Below are 20,879 nucleotides of genomic sequence, written 5' to 3' on the forward strand. Positions count from 1 at the left end.
AAAAAAAAAAAAAAAAAAAAAAAAAAAAAAAAAAAAAAAAAAAAAAAAAAAAAAAAAAAAAAGGTAGTACAATACCACTAAGGGCCTGGGTATAATTTTAAAAAGCGCGCAGGCACAGAAAAACACAACTATATATATATATATAATAATATATATATATATATACATATATATATATATATATATATAATATTATTGGCGGCATAATGATTTCACTCAAATATATATAATGTTCCTTTCCACCTGCTTAGGCATCGCTTCCGGCTGCCAAAATTGACACCTTACGTGCTCGAAATGCATGCAACTTTACACCTCGCTACATGCAATGTAAATTTTCTAATTCACTTTAAATTTCATAAATAGAAATTAATAAAAAAAAAAGTTTTTGTTACATTTTACGCGTCAATCCATTTCCCTTTACATGTTTGCTATAGAGGCCAAAGAGGCTCAGCTGATGGACGGTTCCTTGAACCAAACCAAAAACTTTCTTTATCCACAACCGGCCAACCTTCCTCGAAGGTGAAGGAACTTTTAAAATAATACAAACGTTATAACACGGAAGGATTGATCTTCTGTAATTTCACAGCAGGAACGAATTCCATATAGTGCATACAGGAAAAGTATTCTAATATTATGAAATACAGTTATTCTCTTTTATACGCTTACAGGAAACAGTATGGAAGGCTTTTCCTTATCCATTTTCCACAGAAGCAAGAACGCACGAAAAAATGTATAGCATATACATAAAGACAGATAGTCCCTATTCCGTTTAAATAATCTAAAAAATAATACATATACAAGATTATGTTGAAAACGAAACTTTTTTTTTTTTTACCTGAAAACCAAAATTTTTGACGTAACAACTTTTTCGGAACTACAAAAACAAAACTCAAACGTAACTTAGAATTAACCGAAATTGACCACAGGGGGGAAAATACGTAAAAAGAGGAAAAAAGCGGACGCATAAACATGTAAAAACAGCAAACTCGACACAACGACACTGACATTCTTACGTTTTCCCGGATTCAGGAAGAGGAAAAAACCAGAGCCCGGATAAATAAGGCGAACTCGAGAGAAACCTGACATCGAAGGCACAAAATATGAATTAACACTGACAAAGGAATGAGACATGTAAACTCAGCAGAGATAAAACTTGGGGGCGAAGAAAGGTAAAAGCGATGACGGAGTATAATATATGTAATATTAAAAAAGACGACTTTTCGTGGAGAAAAAGATTTGAAGAAAGCGTGAACTTCAATTGAACGTTATATAACATGGACACTATACCCTGAATTCTCACAACCCAGTCTTAAAAAGTAAATGTACGAGGAAACAGTGTGGAGAAAGCTGAATAATATAATGTAACAATACAGAGAGAGAGAGACGAGACGAGAAGGAGAGAGAGAGAGAAGACGATTTGAGGATGAAGAGAGAGAGGAGAGAGAGAGAGAGAGCAATTAAAAAACGAACATCTTCAAAGAACCTACGCCCTAACTAAATGCAAAAATATCTAATTATTTTTTCTTTTTTCCCCCCTTCAGCTTCCTCCGCTACGCTAAGCAATAGTAAACAAAATTCGGTTCATATGTAATTTCATTTAAATTTAAAAAGTATTCTTTTCCTCCAGAAAATATAAAAGTTTCATAATTATTCATTCGAATAACAGCGCAAGCTTCGAGCTTAATGTGGAAACGCAAAACAAAAATGTGATGGAATTAATAAATAAGTATATATATTATAATATAGATAATAATATATATATGATATAAAATATTATCTATTATTTATATAATGTATATACATTATATATAATATTATATATATATAAGATAAATATATATTATATATAGATAATTATTCATTCTAATATCAGTGCAAACCTCTAGATCAATTGAAACATTGCATTGATATTGTAGATATTTCGTATTTTGTCGTTGTTCGTAATTACGGAATAATAAAATATCTGCGCAAAGGAACGTCACAGTGTATAAGACATAAAATAATGTGCTTCAATGCCAGCACTCAAACAAGCCCAAATTTCGTTAACACATAATCAGAAAAAGTGAAACACACTTCACACTTATTATGTCTTTTTCAAACATAAAATATATCTTATAAAACTAACTATATTAACGATAACAGAATTAAAAGCTGTAAGTTGCAATACATCAAGTATTTATCTTGGAAAATAAAATTATAATGCCGATCCATCTACCACAAGTACCAAAAATCTTGCGGGGATATTGTTTTAGCTCTACATCTCACCGTCAATTAATGATAAAAGGTTAACGTTAATATGAAAAAAAAAAAATTATAAAAACGGAAAAAGTTCGTCATAATTTCAAAATGTAAAAACTTTTCCAGGGGTGGTTATGATTTTCAAGTAAAATTCTCGTTATTGCTTTTTTCAAGAGATAATCTGGTTAATTAGCTAATTTGATGCCTCTGCTTTAACAAAGCAGTCAGTAATGAAACACTAATCCCTAGTACATTCTTTTATTAAGACAAGTATGCCACATTCAAGCTCCTGGGTACACATTCATCGAAAGCAGTCACCGAAATTTAGTGGCTCATCTTCCAGGTATCGACACACATTCATTATACTGAATTCGGTTTACAGAACCTCGTACCCTAAAATTTACAGGGAGGAGAGAGAGAGAGAGAGAACAGAGAGAGACGAGGACGACGGATCGAGAGAGAGAGAGAGTTAGCGAGGGGAGAGCAGGAAGAGAGCAGAGATATAGCGAGTAGAGAGAGAGAGAGAGAGAGAGAGAGTGCAGGACGAGAGTACTGAGAGTTACAAGGATTAGGATGTTCTCAGAAAGAGAGCTGTTAGTCCATTCCGAGGGCATGGCAGCGCCACGTCCATCCCTTATCTGTAGGAAGCAGGTTTTTACTGAGGAGAAAGAGAGTAGAGAGATAGTGAGGGGAGAGAGAGTGAGTAGAATGTGGAGGAAGAGAGAGAGTAAAAAGTGCAGGAAGAGAGTAGAGAGATAGAGAGTAAGAGAGTAGAATGTTAGAATGTGGAGGAAGAGATTACTGTGAGAGAGAGAGAGAGAGAAGAAAGACGAAGAGAGAAGCAGAGAGAGGAGAGAGAGAGAGAGGTACCCGATAAAACAAACAACGACAAAGCCATGAGAATCCTATGAAAGAAAACAAAAAAAGGTGACGGGCGTATATAATTTCTGGCATATATGCAATTATCTGCAGAGACACACCTACTATAATTTTCCAAAGCATTAGGTTGTAAGTAATTTTTAGGAGTGGAGCAACATGTTCCAATAACGCATTTTTAAAGAGTGCCTCGCTGTGAGGTTAACAACGGGAGGAGCGGGGCGACGATGGAGCGTTGGGGGGGGGGAGGGCGGGTAGGAAACTACGGGGGAATGACCGACCCTACCACCCCACCCCCCCAACCCATACACCCCCCTAGTTGGAGGCTACTGTTATGCCCCAACTTGTTAAGCAATAAAATCAATTGTATTCAATCAAGCAAATGCGATGGGGAAGGGGGATTGGGGGAGGGGGGGAATGGAGGCGGGGCTGCTTCCATCATCAGAGAGGGTCCTTGACCAAAATATTTCAGTCATTCGATATCCATTAATTAATGAGGCTCACTATGAGAAGTATCCCAGGAAGGAGGAGAGAGAGACGAGGATAGAGGGAGAGGATGGCTCTCGGATGAGGAGAGAAGGAAAGTTGAGAGAGAGGACGAGAGAGAGAGGAGGAGTAGTTTAATTTTAAATGTAATTTGGGCGGGTGGATATGGAAGTATTTTTCCGCTTTTCTCCTCACGCACTTTATGGTAATCAGGTAGTAGATGTTTCATCTAAATTAGATCAAATCTTCATTTTGGGAGGGAAAGGCTTGAGAAGAAGAGACGATGGCGCTCCACGAGAGTGCCCGGATTGGACGCTCCAGTTTCTCAGTCTCGTAATACAAGGGAGGATTTGCGATCATACTGCTGTTAAGAGATGTCACGAACTTGAGTCAGTTGACTGACATCAACCTTTCATTATTCGCTGTTTCCTTGTAAAATGTGGAATTCACTATCGCCTCTGTATATTCGGGAAATTTTCACTTGTTTATTCAACAAAGTGTTTTACCATTCTTAAAGATGTGACCAAAACCCACAATTCACGCCGTCACTAGCTTTGGTTTGGGCAGCAATACCCAACTGGGTCACTACTTTAAAATATTATTATTATTATTATTATTATTATTATACTCAGAAGTTGGCCACGATTCATATGGAACAAGGCCACAGGACCACTGACTTGAAATTCAAGCTTCCAAAGAATACGGTGCCCATTCCAAAGAACTAACAGAAGGTTATGGGAAATACACAGAGAAGATCGGCTGTTAGAAAAACAGACAGATTAACAAATTAATAAAAAAAATAAAAATGTAAGTAAAATATCAAAATACAACTTGAATTGCATATGGGTGGTGACGCACAGCATCTTCGACAGCGAGGGACATTTACTGCATATTGGTGCTATTCAGCGAATCTGGTTGATCAACATATAAGCACAAACTATTTATTATTCTTGTATTTTCTATATTTTACTTCACGGGGGACTGTCAACTCATAAATACCAGTCCTTTCTATTATATTCAGCATGAAATGTATGCAATGTTTAGTGTATTTTACTTTTCATAAGTTATATATGTAGTTACAATCAATTTCACCGAAGTTTGTAGAGCCATACACATACATATATCTCTCTATTGACTAACATAAAAAAATCAAAAGCTTTCATGATTCCCTTTTAGTTTCCAAACAACCTAATTTCCAGATAGCACGGCATTACATGTTGTATTTCAGTTCTAGTCTACAGAAAAATTTCAGTACACTGACCAAATCCAAAACAGGAGTGACAATTAAGACCGAATTGAGCATGAAACCGAATAAACTGACACTTCAAAGCCAAAATAATTTAGCATATATAAATATATAGATATATATAAATATACATATATATATAAATTATATGTAAAATCAACAAACAAACAAACACTCATATATACATCACCGTAACAATTCTTTTTCTATTCACAAACATTAGCTACAGATGTCGCTTATTATTATTATTCACTCTGCTTCAGAAATAATATCAAAGTTAATTTTAACTGATATTAGAGTTCACCTGGTGGATTCGATCTACTGACAGCGCCGACCACCCACTTTGGTGAGGAGAGCTCTTATCACTAAGCTGTCAAGAGATATATAAGTTGATGCTGACTCTATCGTACATAGAGCGAAACTGGATATTAAATGTTTTGCTCTAATGTTGATATATATAGATATGTATATATATATATATATTAATATATAGATATCTATATATATGTGTGTGTGTGTGTGTGTGTGTGTGTGTGTGTGGTGTGAAATTATTATATATATATATATATATATATATATATATATATATATATATATATATATATATATATACAAAACACTGAATGTACATTTGCAATAATCAGAAATGCAAAGAGTACAAAGGATAAGTAAAAGATGGATGGTTAGATGATTAAATGACAAGACACAGAAACAGTAGTTGAGAATAAAGTTTGAACATTCAAGTTTATAATCGGCCTCAGTTACAACTCTTTATTTGTAGAATCCTTTTCTCAGCTTTATGCAAAACGATGCAGAAATGAAAGGAAAACCTGTGAGTCGATCGAAAGAAAGTTAGAAAACGTATACTAATACACGAAAGAATCAGTACATAAATTCCTCCAAGAGTTGAATTTAAAAAGTGTAAATTAATAGACAAAATCTTAAAAAAGTAAAAACACCTGCGAAATGCTGCAGTTACCCAATCAGATCCACAAAAAATTAACAGTCTGAAACACCTGTTCAATTGTCGGTGGAAATAAAATACAACTCGACGAAGGTACCGAAAAGTAAAAAAAAAGTTCTAAACGCGCATCGTTCTCCAAATGCTTTCCGCCAGATATGCTCCAAGTGGCCTTGCACAGCTGAATCACCTACTATGATTTGACGTAGATAGCATTCTATCTTTTGTTTATCCTTTTGCATTCCATGACTACCTTCCACCACATCCAATTCCGGATGTTTGAAAAACTCAGCACTCCTACGAGAACGGATTTCGACGAATGGAATGGAAGAGAGCAGGTCGTCGCTCTGAAGGGTTTTAACACGTAATCAAATCTCAAGGCTGTTCCCACAGCAGAAGCGTCAACATGCAGATACACGGGCATTAAAACTCCAAAATGTGAGTGCAGACACAAATATATGACAAAAGAGCAGAGCTTGTCCAAATGACTAGCGATACTCAGAGAGAGAGAGAGAGAGAGAGAGAGAGAGAGAGAGAGAGAGAGAGAGAGAGAGAGAATGGTATTTAGTCCCACGAAATGACATGAAAATACAATACGCTGTGGTCATAAAGAACTTCATGCCAATGTATCCCTATATATATATATATATATATATATATATATATAAAAAAATATATATATATATATATATATATATACACATAAATATACTAATACAATATATATATATATATATATATATATATACATATATATATATATATACATATATATATATATTTAACATATATATATATATATATATATTATATACATATATATATATATATATATAAATATATATATATATATAGATATAACATATATATATATACACATATATATATACATATATTGCGAAGGCAAACATTTTGTCTCTTTTTAATTTGACTGTTAAGGTAGTTTCCGTTACTTTTATAAATCTCTCTCTCTCTTTCTCCCAAGAGGAAATTTTGCATAGCCTAAGGATGAACTAAACTGTGCTTTGAATAAACCTGGAATGCAAAATTCAACACATACGTGGCTCTTTGAAGAGCAACTGGTCCAACTAAAAGTGTCTCTCAAGAGAAGATGAAACTGCACAGTACCTCGAATCATGTCATCATCCCAGTCACTCGAAACACATTGAAAGATGAACTGAGGTATGCGAGGCAGAATGCCCCGATAGGCATCAAAATACCCGCATCTTACTGGTGCTGGGTCGCTAGTAAACTGCAAGGTGAAGTATTGACTTTATCATTTCTAGAGTGTCTGTATGTGACCTCGGTGGGTAGTAACCTTAGTCACTTTTCTACAAATAGTTCTGAGTTTTGAGATCCTGTGGAGTGTGAGTGTGTTCCCTGAAAAGGCAGGACACAAAGAAAAAGCTCTAGTATCTAAAGCCAAATAGTAAATTCTAAAAGTATATGCAGTACTATACAGAAATACCAAAACCATCTCAAACACTCAACTTCTATATACATAAGATGCATAGCCTAGCCTGAAAGAAATATATCTGGCATTCTTTAAATATGTTCTTTCCTGACGATACAACGAATGAGCCATTTGTAGAAGAAAAGGTTGTAATTACAGATGGCTGGCAAACGGCAAATCTTGAACCCTTAAATGATGTTTAGATAAAACTTAAAATGTCTACACACCTTTCCAAAAACCTTGAAAAATTACACAAGAGCTACGACGAACTGGCAGTGGTTTTACTAAACATGACTACTTTCGATTCACATTTGATGTTGATTTTAAATCTCAGGCAGGAACGACAAACGCCCATAATAGTATATACTTCCTCATGGGATCTGCTCTTGCCACAAGGGTGTCGTTCCCAAATATAAAGGGGAAGCAGACGCTAAAATCCTAACGTTGTAAGATAAATAAACATACTTATTATTGGTTAACTAAAATAGTAACTGTGCGCTCTCGAGCACCGAAACAACTGCCTATCTGCAATGTTATAGTACGTATTACGTTTAATGTCAAGATTTCCCATGTGAACGAAAGACATTTCACCGTTAATGACAGTCAGTATATGTGATGTATATAATGCAAAAACCTGCAGCAACTGTCTGCTTATATTTCGTCATTATAGGCAGATAATGACGAAATATTTTCGTCATTATCTACCAGCTGGTGTATATATAATAAAATATATATAAATATATATATATATTATATATATATATTATATATAGTATAATATATAATATAATATATTTTCATTCACGCAATATATTTCTTCTGAAGATTTAGGTAATTTTACAAAAAACAAAATACGAAATGTGATAAGTAAACGGGCATTTAGAGCTCGGATCACTCTTAAAATAGAATTCTCTATTATTCGTTCAGAAGCTTTCAAAGTACTCCCAGTTCCAGGATCCGAAATTTTCCAAAATAAGGCGTTCAATTATTTAAAAATGCTTAACTGGCAGACAAATTTAGAAACGTAAAGGATGACTACTTAGAAGCTATGATGAGATGCGCATTATGTTCTATCCGAGTTCAAAATCTCCAAACCAACCTGTACAAAAGGGTAATAACAGAATATCTTAGGGACAATCTTGAGAGACTTCTACATAAATACAAACTTATACACAAATATATTTTATATATACAGACACATTTTTAATATATAATATATACAATATATATATATATATATATATATATATATATATATATATTTATATATATATATGAAATGGGGAGTGTGTATATGTATTATTTATCTCTTTGTTGAATTATTAGAGGTAATGTTTAATATCGGAAAAAATACAAGGAAAGAGAACAAGTGAAAATGACAAAAATTCCAATATCCGTGCTCCTAGTACCACTTGTACTTGTGAGGGAATACACACACACACACACATTTATATACATACAATACATTATATATATATATATATATATATATATATATATATATATATATACACACACAAAAGTAATCGATCAATGTTATCTCTGTGAATGAAAGGCACCAATCTTTCCGTAAATTCAGTCCTAATGCGGCTGCATCTGTGTTATAAATGTAAAAGGACAGAATATGCTTTTACATCCCTGATATATATTACATGTATTCCTACCGAGAAATATATATGATTCTATGAATGCAACAACTAACGGAGCACCGTCACTCTAAATGGTCTCCTAATTTTACGTCATGCAATATTTACCCCTGGGGAAAAATCTGTGCAGGATTCAGAGCTGTCCAAAATCCAAAACAAAAATTGAAGAAAAAAATCGTCGGCAGTTTTAATTAGTACACGAACTTCCGGTGTAGTTGCGAAACAACTGACCGTAAATTTAGTCTAAAAAAAATTACGTTTCTCTTCTGCATCGACTATTTAAACCTCTGCGCTGCTTCTGTTCAGTAAATGCACTGTGCTCAGCTCCTAATCTTTGGAGCCTTTTGAGCTGGATTTCATCTTAAGAAAATGTTTGCATAACGGTCTGCTATCCTTTTACGTTCCTCGGCGCTGTATAGACTGTCAGCGTCATCAATGTTTGGCGATCCACTTAAAACTTTAATATTTGGCTTTACACTTTTCTTCAGACACCGACCATTATCTGTATTTGACCAAAATACTAAATTCATACACTATTCTCATTGCGTTCTCCAATGTTCTATCTATTTATAAACTTATTTATAATTTTTTTAAATAAGCGAGCTCTCCTCTTTCTATATTTCCCTTCGCCGCTTTTTACTTCTTCCTATTGAACACCATATTCTTTGGAAGCTTGAATTTCAAGTCAATGGCCCTGGGTGCTTGCTTCATGTGAATATGGTGCCTCTTCTGAATAATAAATAATAATAATAATAATAATAATAATAATAATAATAATAATAATAATAATAATAATAATAATAATAATAATAATAATAGTTGGGAAAAACTCTCTATTGCGAGAGTATATAATAATGTTCTAAAAAGTCCACAATAATAAAAAGTGTTTGTAAAGTTTTAAAAATTATACACGGACTCTCAACACTTTTTATTATTGTGGACCCTTTAGAACAAAATAATAATAATAATAATAATAATAATAATAATAATAATAATAATAATAATAATAATAATAATTTTACATTATATTATTATTATTATTATTATTATTATTATTCATTATTATTATTATACATTATTATTATTATTATTATCATTATTATTATTATTACTATTACTATTAGTTAGTATTATTAAAAAATCCTCACAGTAGCACGAGTCTTCCAAATGGAGAAATAAATCCGCAGTGATGTAAAAGTACATATATTTAAATTTAAAACTGCAAGCTATCCTTGCAGTTTTAAATTTAAATATATGTACATTTTAAATCACTGTGGATGATTTCTCCAATAACCAATAACCATAATAATAAGAATAATAATAATAATTAATAATAATAATAATAATAATAATAATAATAATAATAATAAATATACTGAGAACACTCTTAACAATTCTATAATTGATAATTATAATAGATAAAAAAATGGTCAAAAAAGAGCAGCAAAAAGATGTAAGTTCTGGAAGCACACAGATTCTCACAAGTATCTGAAATAAAACATCGACGAAACCAGGCAAGTCGCGTCCGAAGATAAATTCTTCAACGTCAGACAGAAAATTATCGCTGAAATAATTTTCTTTCGCATTTATATGTCATAGCGAGGCGCAAAATACTGAACTTTTATTCATCAGTATCTTTTTAGTTTTTGTTTGCTTATAATTCCGCATCCCTTTTCGCGAAGCAAAGAATAGTTAATTATAATGTTTTTGACCACAAAAAGAGCGGATAGATATGAAAAAAGATGCCACAGCAATATGACAGAGGATTTCCTACATTCTGACAACAAAATCTTTATGTTTAATCAAGAAAATAGTAAATGACCGCACGAGTAAGTTCACTTTGTCATGTTTTTGTTTTTATTTATTCTATAAACTTATGAAGTCAACACGGAACCACTGGCACTGATCACAGGTCTTTTCAGTAACAAAATATACAACCTAATGTCTTCTCGGTGCTGAATTCCTGGTGTCAAGTTCAAATCGGAGAGATTAAAGGAAAGACAACAAACAATTGAAAGTGATAAAAAAAAAACCGATTTTCGAGTTCCCGTCACTACTAACCCTCGTTTGGAAACAACATATATACTATACAAAAGTGATTGATCTCCGTTATTTCTGAGGAATAAAAGTTGTTTAATGCTTTACTCCCTGTAATGACACACAATTTTTTTTCTTTACTTTCTTCAACAAAACTAGTTCAGCAGTAAATTGGACTCCTGACGAGGAAAATTCTCCATCGGACACGACCTCCTTGTTTTAGGTACCTGCGAAAATTTCTCCGTTTCCAGAACTTTAATCTTTTTCACGTTCTCTCCTGAGCCCCCCCCCCCCCCCCCCCCCCCCCCCCCCCCCCCCCCCCCTTTTTTTTTTTGCCCCCCCCCCCCCCTTTTTTTCCCCCCACCCCCCATTTATGGAATTATCAAAACTGTTCCCTACGCGGGAATTTAGTATTTTATGTCGTCTGAAAATAGTATTTTTACTTACATTAAAAAAACAAAGTAATCTATTCACACTTTGCAATCAAGTATCATCACTCACCTAGTAGTAAAATACCAGTTGTAATACATGAACAAGTTTCTCTCAGAAAAATTAAAGTTGATGTTCTTGTTTCAGAAATGTTATCAAGCGAATGAATACTATATCTAATTTCCTTCAGCAACTACAAACCCCAAAATTCAACAATCGAGTCAAAGTCATGCTAACGAGAGCAAGCAGTGGGGGCTTCAACTAATTATTCCATGCAGATGACCGTTCCCTTGTCGTCAACAGAAAAGGACCTACTATCCACCGATGCTCCCCTTTCCTTCTTAGCCGTCTTCGGAACTTTGTTCTCAGTTTCTCTTAATCTTGGGGGATACAACCAAAGCGGGTCTTGACAGGATCACTTCATAGGTCAAACGATACATAGTTCGTTAGGAGGCATCGATACCAGTTCCCTTGCTATCTCCTTAAGTCACAATTCTAGCTTCACTATAATGGTCTAAAATTTGTAAAATTTAAATCCTCCGGCCTGTGAGAATTTTTAGGTTACAAATAAATAGTAGAATATCTTGGAAAATATCATCACGGGCCATAGTATGTCCACCTCTATTAAGATGGGAGCAATGTTAAAATGCCTCGCGCAGTTCCCTTTTAAGTAGCTCTTTTGTATTTAAGTGGGACTTATCCATCCTTGTGTGGAGTGCTCTCATATCTGAGAAAGCATCTATATACCATTTTTCTTGAGGGGGCTGAATCAAAGGCTTCTTCCGTCTAATGGCAACAACTTCTTATGGCCAGAATTCAACGCAACACATTCAGATGGTTGCTGCCCTTTGTTCTACAGATATTACGTTAGACACTGCTCACGAGAGCTTATAGAATGTTGGCTACAGCCACTCCTCCGTCTTCGCTGTGCGCCAGAGGCTTCACATCCCTACAGAAGCTGCCTCCATCGAATTCTCTGCTCTCAATGCTCAAAGACTTTGCTTTCCCTTTATACCACTTAATTCTGGACTCATAACTTGATTCATATCTCATGAATAATAAACCTGATTATTCTTAAAACGAAGTCATAATATCAATAAGGAGAACTATTAACATAAGCTTTCCTGGCAGTGAAGGAGCTTGATCTAGCTATTATTGCGTCTTTGTTTCTAATAAAATAAAAAATAAATAAAATAAACAAATAGAGTGTGAGTTGCTATTGTAGGCTCTAGACGAGGGAAAAAAGTTATCATACTGTTAGATTATCCTTATCTATATTTATTTCATATAACATTATATATATATATATTATATATATATATATATATAGTATATATACTATATATTATTTTAGGAAATCTTTGGAACATGTAAACTTGTTCCAATATAGCATTATATTAACGTTACTATCCTTTTCATGTTAATCCCGTGGATTCTCTGTCTTATGCTCTGATGTAAATACTGAACAATCCATATACTATGTAAAAGACGGTAGAGTGAAATAATCACGAGTAGTACATTAAAAAATACACAGTTAATGCACGAAAAACCAAATCATTTTTGGTCCCTATACCTCAGAATAAACGGTTCATCTTTTCTTCGAAATGTGTTCCATGGGAGAAGGAAGATATAGATGTTACCCGATGGATATTGACATCATTTCATGTTCACGAACAATATGCATTACGACGTTATTATTCTATGTCGGTCCCGCAACAAAGCATCAAGCTACTTCTCATAACATATACATTGAACGATCCAACCTCATTAATATTCAAGTCTCAACTGAATAACGTAAAATATAAACGTGTGTTCTGTGTGCCTGGAAACTCTAGCAGTCTACCGTAACTGGACCTCTTGTGAAGGGTTTAAAAAAGGGATTAAAAGCAGTCTGTCAATAACAATGTATAAAGAAAGGACTATGGATTCATACGTAATATCAAAAGCACTCCGTGACAGTAATTTCCTACAGAATACGGGATGATGCACTTATTCATATAATATTACAGTTATTTCAAGAAATTTTCTCATGCACAAGTCGCCCCCGGTAGTAAGCTGACATCTATCTGAAACATCTCACTATTCATAAGTAACAGCTCATTTACGTCGAATCTGTTCACATCCCGAGTAGAGTATGTTAATTTAGCCTTAAATTCCACCCTCAAACTATAACCACCTATGTGAGAGAGAGAGAGAGAGAGAGAGAGAGAGAGAGAGAGAGAGAGAGAGAGAGAGAGAGAAGGGGGGAGGTGGAGGATGGGATGTAACTCAATGACAACTACTACCTGGAGCTGAAAGTGATGGTAATTCAATGATGGTTTAAAAATGTAGTAGAGAAGGGCAAATAGGTTACGTGTAATTAAGACACTCTCTGTAGTTGAAAGAGACTGGGTAATGGTATAGACTGGCCGAAGGGTCTGAAAGGCCATTCTCTCATAAAACGTACACTCTATGAAAGGGTCCTTTTGCCGAAAGACCCGAAAAACGAATCTCAGCGGTACGAGACAAGTTGTTGATCCTTGATCCTTACCTCGCGTAACGAACCCTACTGAATAACGTGATCGATTACCCCAGTTCTCAATCAGTGGCCAAGAATAAAATAGAAATGGCCCTCAAAAACGGAGGGATAAAACACCCACGTGCACAGTTAATAAGAAAGGCGCCATCCCATCACGAGCAAGTAAAAGACAAAATAAACAAATGAAAAGAAACCAGTACATTTTACTGGATGAGAGGTGGCGTCCAATAAACTATATCCTCTTACGAAGAAAAATTCAAATTCGCATTACAAGAAGAACGGACTCTTCTAGTCTTAGGGAGGATAATGAGAGCGATTCCCTCGTAGTGAAGATGGTTGCTACAACGACCTCTTTGAAATCGTATTCAACTCAACAATGCTCAAAAGTTACCGTTACCACAAAAGCAAAATTGAGACAAAACGAATGAATGTAACAACAAAATCATAAGTAGCACAAGACGTTGGCTAAATCAAGAACTGTGTGTGTGTGTGTGTGTGTGTGATGGCATGGTGCTCTCCTGCAACCTGCAGCACTCTCTTCATGAATCAAACGCTGTTAGCGTAAACATAAATCCGCGCCTCCAGTGAGAGGTGGAGGAGGAGGAGGAGGAAGAAGAAGCAGAGGAGGAGGAGGAAGGCGGGGGATGAGGAAGAAGGTGAGGAGAGAGAGAGAGAGAGAGACAGAGAGGGGGCACAGAAGTTGGCATTAAAGTAAAGCGAGAGATGAGGGGGACAGTCATGCTTGCCACTGGCACAATAACAACTACTCAAGAGGGAGATTACTGTAAATCTCGCGTTGGCAACTCTCTCTCTCTCTCTCTCTCTCTCTCTCTCTCTCTCTCTCTCTCTCTCTCTCCTACGGGCACAACTCAGAAGCGTAGATTCACGAGAGTTTTAATTTCGCGATTCCTCTTCCGTGAGCGTTTGAAAACAAGAAAGTTTACAACGGAAGCTGCGGAGTCAGCAGCGTACACAAAGGGGAAGCTGCTGTCCCAAACGTGTTTACTGTCATTTCTAGGACAAAAAGACCTGCAGGATCACAACTTATCTATAATCGAATATCTAAGCTGGCCGGATGGCTGCTGGGGTGGGAGGAGGGTGGAGGCGGTTGGGGGGTGGGGTGGGGGTGGGGGATCGTCAGGGAGGCAGAGTGAGCAGCATGTTTACTTACACTGCTCTCATCACCGGGGGTAGCAGTAAAGACCCAAGTTGAGTAGCTCTCTCTCTCTCTCTCTCTCTCTCTCTCTCTCTCTCTCTCTCTCTCTCTCTTAGCCTACCATATAACCTAAAGAGCAAGATAGTGCATATTATTATTAATAAAGTTTTCGAACCTGGCAAAGTGATCGAAGGCAAGATGATGAAAGGTTTTGCATATTAACGCTTTGAAAAAGAGAAAAAAAATGTGACAAGACAATAAATGGCTTTAAGGAACTACACCCGATCCAGTAACCTTGAATTCACCGATATTTTCTATTTGACTCTGCGTCACTAAAACGTGTATTCATCAATGCTTAACAGGATGAAAAGCCAACGCACGTTCATACATAATTAAAAGATTAGTTCATGTCATGGTGAGCATATAAGACTACTAACTTAAGTCATTTTATCTTCCGTTAGACAATGCGATACTTTCAGCAGCCTGCCCGCTAAAAGAAAAGAAACCAAACAAGAAACGTTAGTCATATATAAGCAGGAGTACCCTAAATGGCAAAATAAATAAATAATGAATAATTATGACGATAATTGTGTTGCCTCCGAAAAGTCACAGAATAGGAATAAAAGATGGAAAAGATGGTATAAGGTTGTTTATAAAATCAAGGATAATAAAAATTTGATATATACTGATAAAACCTTACATGGGTAACTACAGAAAAATATTTACATAAAAATACATTGATTTTGTAAAAAGTACAAGATAAAATTTTTGCTAAATTCTAGTAAATTGAAGTTAATTTGGATAAAATTCTGAATGTAAATCTGCTAAAACTGTAAAACATGTATTTTCTCTAATAAAAGATAAAAAGAACAAGAAAATAGCAAAACTGCGGTCAGATTCAGCGACCTTTTCTTAGGCTCCAAAAACTTCCGTCTGTTGGGTAATTAACTACACCATTCACTCTCTCATTTCTATTTTGTAACATTGTTTGAGGATCTTTGTATCTATTTCTGTTGCCGGGTGAATTGGGTTTCACATTTAACTTTTTTTTGTTAAAACTTTCTATTTCTAGTCTTAGTCTCGAATTTCTTTCTTGAGCACATTTTCCTTTAGATCGATCCTTTATGCTTTTAATGTTATGAAAGTTTTTTTTTTTATTATACATACCATGAGAGAGAGAGAGAGAGAGAGAGAGAGAGAGAGAGAGAGAGAGAGACTTCATTGGTTGCTTTGGTGCCTTTATTCACAACAGGAACTCTGTTCTACAGTAGCTTGCTTTGTAAGTTCACTGCCGCACTGCACATGAATGCTTGTTGTAAATAATAATACTAAAAACAATCGATCACTAAATAAAAAAAAAAATGACATAAATCGAGTGATAACCCAACTTCTAAGCAAGTCCACCTCCCACAAAATTTAAAACAATCTGATAAAGAAAAGGTCTGAAATAATACCGCATCAATTTACAAGCCGCAAGGAAGACCTCTAACTTGCCAGAAATCTCAGACCAGCTTAACAATTATTACAGAGAGATATCTCTTTGTATGTGAAAAAAATAAAATTCCTTAACTTGGAGAACGTAAATGTGGAGCTGCTCATTTATTATCTTGTACATTAATTACTCGACTTGCAAAGACAAGACTCTACAAGGCATGGTGCCAGGATGTATAAAAAAAATTGCATCACAGAACAATGTAATTCTGACAGATGAATCTTCAACATAATGCGACAACCATTCTAACTGACTGTTTACCACAAAGTTAGTGACCTACTTCAATATCCGGGTTTATATACATACATATATATATATATATGATATATATATATATATATATATATATATATATATATGTACACATATATAATGACTAATGACTCTTAAGCGATGTCTTGAGGATCGTCCACAAGAATTGCATCATTAGCATATACCGAAATCTCTCCTCCTGGGCGGCTGAGGGTCCAGTTGTAACGAAACTTTCTTTAAAGTTCAAATTATCCAGATCCAGCTGGCAAACTATGCAATTAAATACGATTAAAACTTCATGACAAGTAGGGCTATCTGTCCTCCAAACGGTTTTGAGAACGCATAAAACATAAAAACGTCGCAATATTATCGTTAATTCTGATACAGAGTCAAATTCATTCGGTTTCATTAACAATTTACCAGCAGATTTATCCACCGTTCTCCATATCTAGGACTTTCGTCTTATGTTATGTTCTCAGTCATTCTTTTCCGTTGCGTGCAGGTTTATTATTCAAAGCGGTTCCCACAGACCTTTACACTTTCTTGATATTTTTTTTCTTGAAATGGGAGGAAATATTTTGTAAGCTCTGCTTTGAATAAAAGAGCAAATTGCAAGGGCAGTGTACAGTTAGCTATATATATATATATATTATATAATATATATATATATATATATAATATATATATATATATATATATATATTAATATCTATATAATATATGTTATATATGTATAGTATGTATGTATGTATGTATGTATGTATGTATCACTAAACACACTTAAATCGCAACTTAATGACACTCGACCAACCACTGAATACTTCTTATGGTCATTTTTGCCTAAATTAAAGCTGTAAATACGTGCTGGTATATCTATGATCTAATACGGTCATATACCATACAGCTGCATGAACAGAATTCGCAGATTTTACCAATTCTTATACAAATAATATTTATCATTACTCTTAATTCCAGGGACACTTCAAATGGAGTGACTGACTACAAATGGTAACCAGGAATCTTGTATGAAATGGCATTTACAAGTCTTCAGTATATGGCAGGTAAAGTAACCTATTCCATTGTTTTTTTTTTTTTTTTTTTTTTTTTTGGGGGGGGTCCTATAAGTAAACAGCCCGATGTTGACGAGTTGGAATATTAAGATTAAGGGAATCGTAATAAAAATGTCTTGAAAGCCAAAAGGTAACTTACAAAATAGCAATTCTGGGTAACATCAAAGGTGAGAGGTTTTATATATTTCTCTACTCAGTTCTGCAAAAAAAGACATTACCATTAACTAGTTCATAAGTACAAGAATCTGCTCCCGTTCCTACCCTACTTCTCTGTAAGAGGATTCCGACTGACTAATGCTGAAAAAACACCGCTAACGTTCTTGTGAGGATAAGTTAATACAATTTTCTTCAGCCATGATTTGTCTGTGAAAACTAAATGTCCTAAGTAGTAGTAGTAGTAGTAGTTATTTTTTTTTTTTTTTTTTTTTTTTTTTTGTAGCGAGGTACACCACGGTCTAGCTCAAAAGGTCACCAATTTTGGCATTCCATGAAAGGCCTTCATTCTCTATCTCTAAATTCAGGTTATGATTAAACTTAAGCAACCCATACACGTACAGGATCTTTATCGTGTATGGGGGGGGGGGAGGGGGGGGGGTAAAAATGACAAACCCGACGAGGCTAGTATTGCCCCCGAGGTAGTAGTCTGCAGTTTTCCCCATCGCGGTAGTAAACTGCAGTTTAGCCCTATGTACTATATGTGCCTAAGTTGTGGTAGTATTTTGATTTATTGCTCTTTACAGCAAACCAAGAAACGTTGCTAGGAACCTTAATGTTACAATTAACCTTTGCCCAGGAGGTACAGACTTCCTCATTACTGTATCTTTCTTTGTTTTTCTTTTGGAGACATAAGGAATAAAAGGTCTCCGAATACATCATCAGTCATTCTTAAATCATTTGTTTAATCTTCAGGGTTATTTTCCTTTAATTCTTTCAATAAAGTCATATGATAAAACTTCTCTTACTTAACCATGGTTTCCCCCATACTTTACGATTTTTCTTGCATATTTCATGATCGTATTCGTCTTGCAAGAGTGTTGTTATCATTATTGCACTTATCTTCATTTTACTTGGTGCTATGATTTAAAAACACTCACTATATCAGGACACTACAGGACTGAAGGGAACACGGCCACTGCATATTAACTCTGCCCTCTCAAAATATGCGTAGGGCAGGTCATCTGCGTGTATGGGCCAAGGTACCTTGGTATGGGCAATACCCAAGCGGACTGGAGCGCGCGCTAATCCCGGCAGGACAAACCCGATGCCAGTCGTGTACGTGTATGGCCAGCTTTACGCATATACACACATACAGACAAACAAACAGAACGATAGTCTACATTTGCACCAACTCTTACTGGAATTCAGCCAACAATGTAGGAGTTACGATGACATAGTAAACGTGACAGCTACATAGATGGATAGATAGATGGACAGACAATCTTCCACCATGCCATTATGCACCTTTGTACTAAGTGTGACGGAAATCTCTTCAACTGGTTAGGACGAGTTGCAATGACAAGATAGGTGTGACAGAATCAGATGATCCCCCTTCACACACACATACACACATGATGGTCTATCTTTGTAGAACGTTTTAACATGATTTCTTTAACATTTAAGAGGAAATGCGTGGCCATCATACACATGTATGCATTTGTCCAAAGTTTCACTGAAGTCATACATATGTGCAAGAGTAAAATCATCATATGTTCAGAGTGACACATAGTGGTAGACAGACGGGCGATCTCCCTTCATGCACGTCTATGCCTTGTGGTCTACTTTTTTTTTTTTTAAGTTTGACTGAAATTCTTTTTAGGAGGAGCGGTGATGTTAAGCTAATTACGGCAGACACCTTAATGGACATGCGCATATGTGCATAATAGTCTCCCTCGGAATTACTGAAAATTGTCATTTATTTTTATGTATCAAATGACAATTTCGCAGCATGCCTGCGGATGGATTTCTGTTGCAAATTATTCTACTATTACTCATGTACCACGAGGTACGCGTGACACGCACAATGACGGACGGACAGACGAAAAAACAGCACAAAAAACTCTAGTCCCTTCCCAGCTCCGTCGTAAAGGAATAACTCATGCACTAGACTTCATGTTTTCTCAGTGAAAATGTGGAAACCTAACGAAAACACGGTTCAGGAAAGAACTGAATAACTCAAATTGTGCAAAAAACAAGACTGATAAAGGTTAGATAGACTATCTGAGTGACAGGCAAGCAAGGAATAAAACTTCTGGGAACCTTGTGTGAATTATCGTTTTCGTTCAAAGAAGAAGTAAAAAAAAAAAACTCGTACTTGAGGCACAAAATTATAATTCTATTGCCCTGGAGATGCAAGGGCAAAGGTAACATGGAATGTAAGCTGGAATTTCTTCCTTCCTTCTCTCTCTCTCTCTCTCTCTCTCTCTCTCTCTCTCTCTCTCTCTCTCTCTCTCTCTCTCTCTTTTAAACCATGCGCCGAAATCTGCGTAAATGACGTGCGTAAGGAAAAAGAAGTTGTAACAGGAAATGGGGATTATTAAGATAATAAAATATATGGCGTAATTACCAAAAAAACAAGCCTCTAGAACATACAGCTTTTCATTTTCACATCCTGATATTGTCCAGCTAGGAAACTCAAGACGTCATTCTAAATGTTGTTTTACTGTTCTAGATGAAACTCGTTATACAAGTGCTACCAAAACACTGGTATTAATTACCATCTTAACCTTACTATTTAAAAAGATTTCTCCTAGCCAGACAGCAACAATAAATGTCTTTGGGTCCCTTAAGTACAAGCTCAACTGGAAGAACTTGATCTTGATGGTACTATTACAAAAAAAACAATATCAGTCGGCGATTCATCGATTTCGAAGGCTATTTTAACCACGGCATGCGCAATATTATTACTTGAAGGGGGGAAAAAAAAAGGAAGAAACATAATGGCCTATGTTCAATTCCATTCACAACCGCGGATCACACGTCCAGCTGAGACAATAAAGGGCGTTGGACACAATAAATGGCC

General features: G+C 35.3%; 1 long non-coding RNA gene across 1 annotated transcript in view; it reads left to right on the forward strand.

Annotated features, from left to right (window-relative positions):
- Positions 1-20,879, forward strand: part of LOC135214607 (uncharacterized) — a 75,556-nt gene that overhangs the window by 48,176 nt on the left and 6,501 nt on the right. Inside the window, exon 2 of the long non-coding RNA XR_010314437.1 lies at positions 17,766-17,851. This is a non-coding gene — a long non-coding RNA (uncharacterized LOC135214607). The remainder of the gene's footprint in view (positions 1-17,765; positions 17,852-20,879) is intronic.

Source organism: Macrobrachium nipponense, chromosome 46 (assembly GCF_015104395.2).
Source record: "Macrobrachium nipponense isolate FS-2020 chromosome 46, ASM1510439v2, whole genome shotgun sequence".
Taxonomy (NCBI): domain Eukaryota; kingdom Metazoa; phylum Arthropoda; class Malacostraca; order Decapoda; family Palaemonidae; genus Macrobrachium; species Macrobrachium nipponense.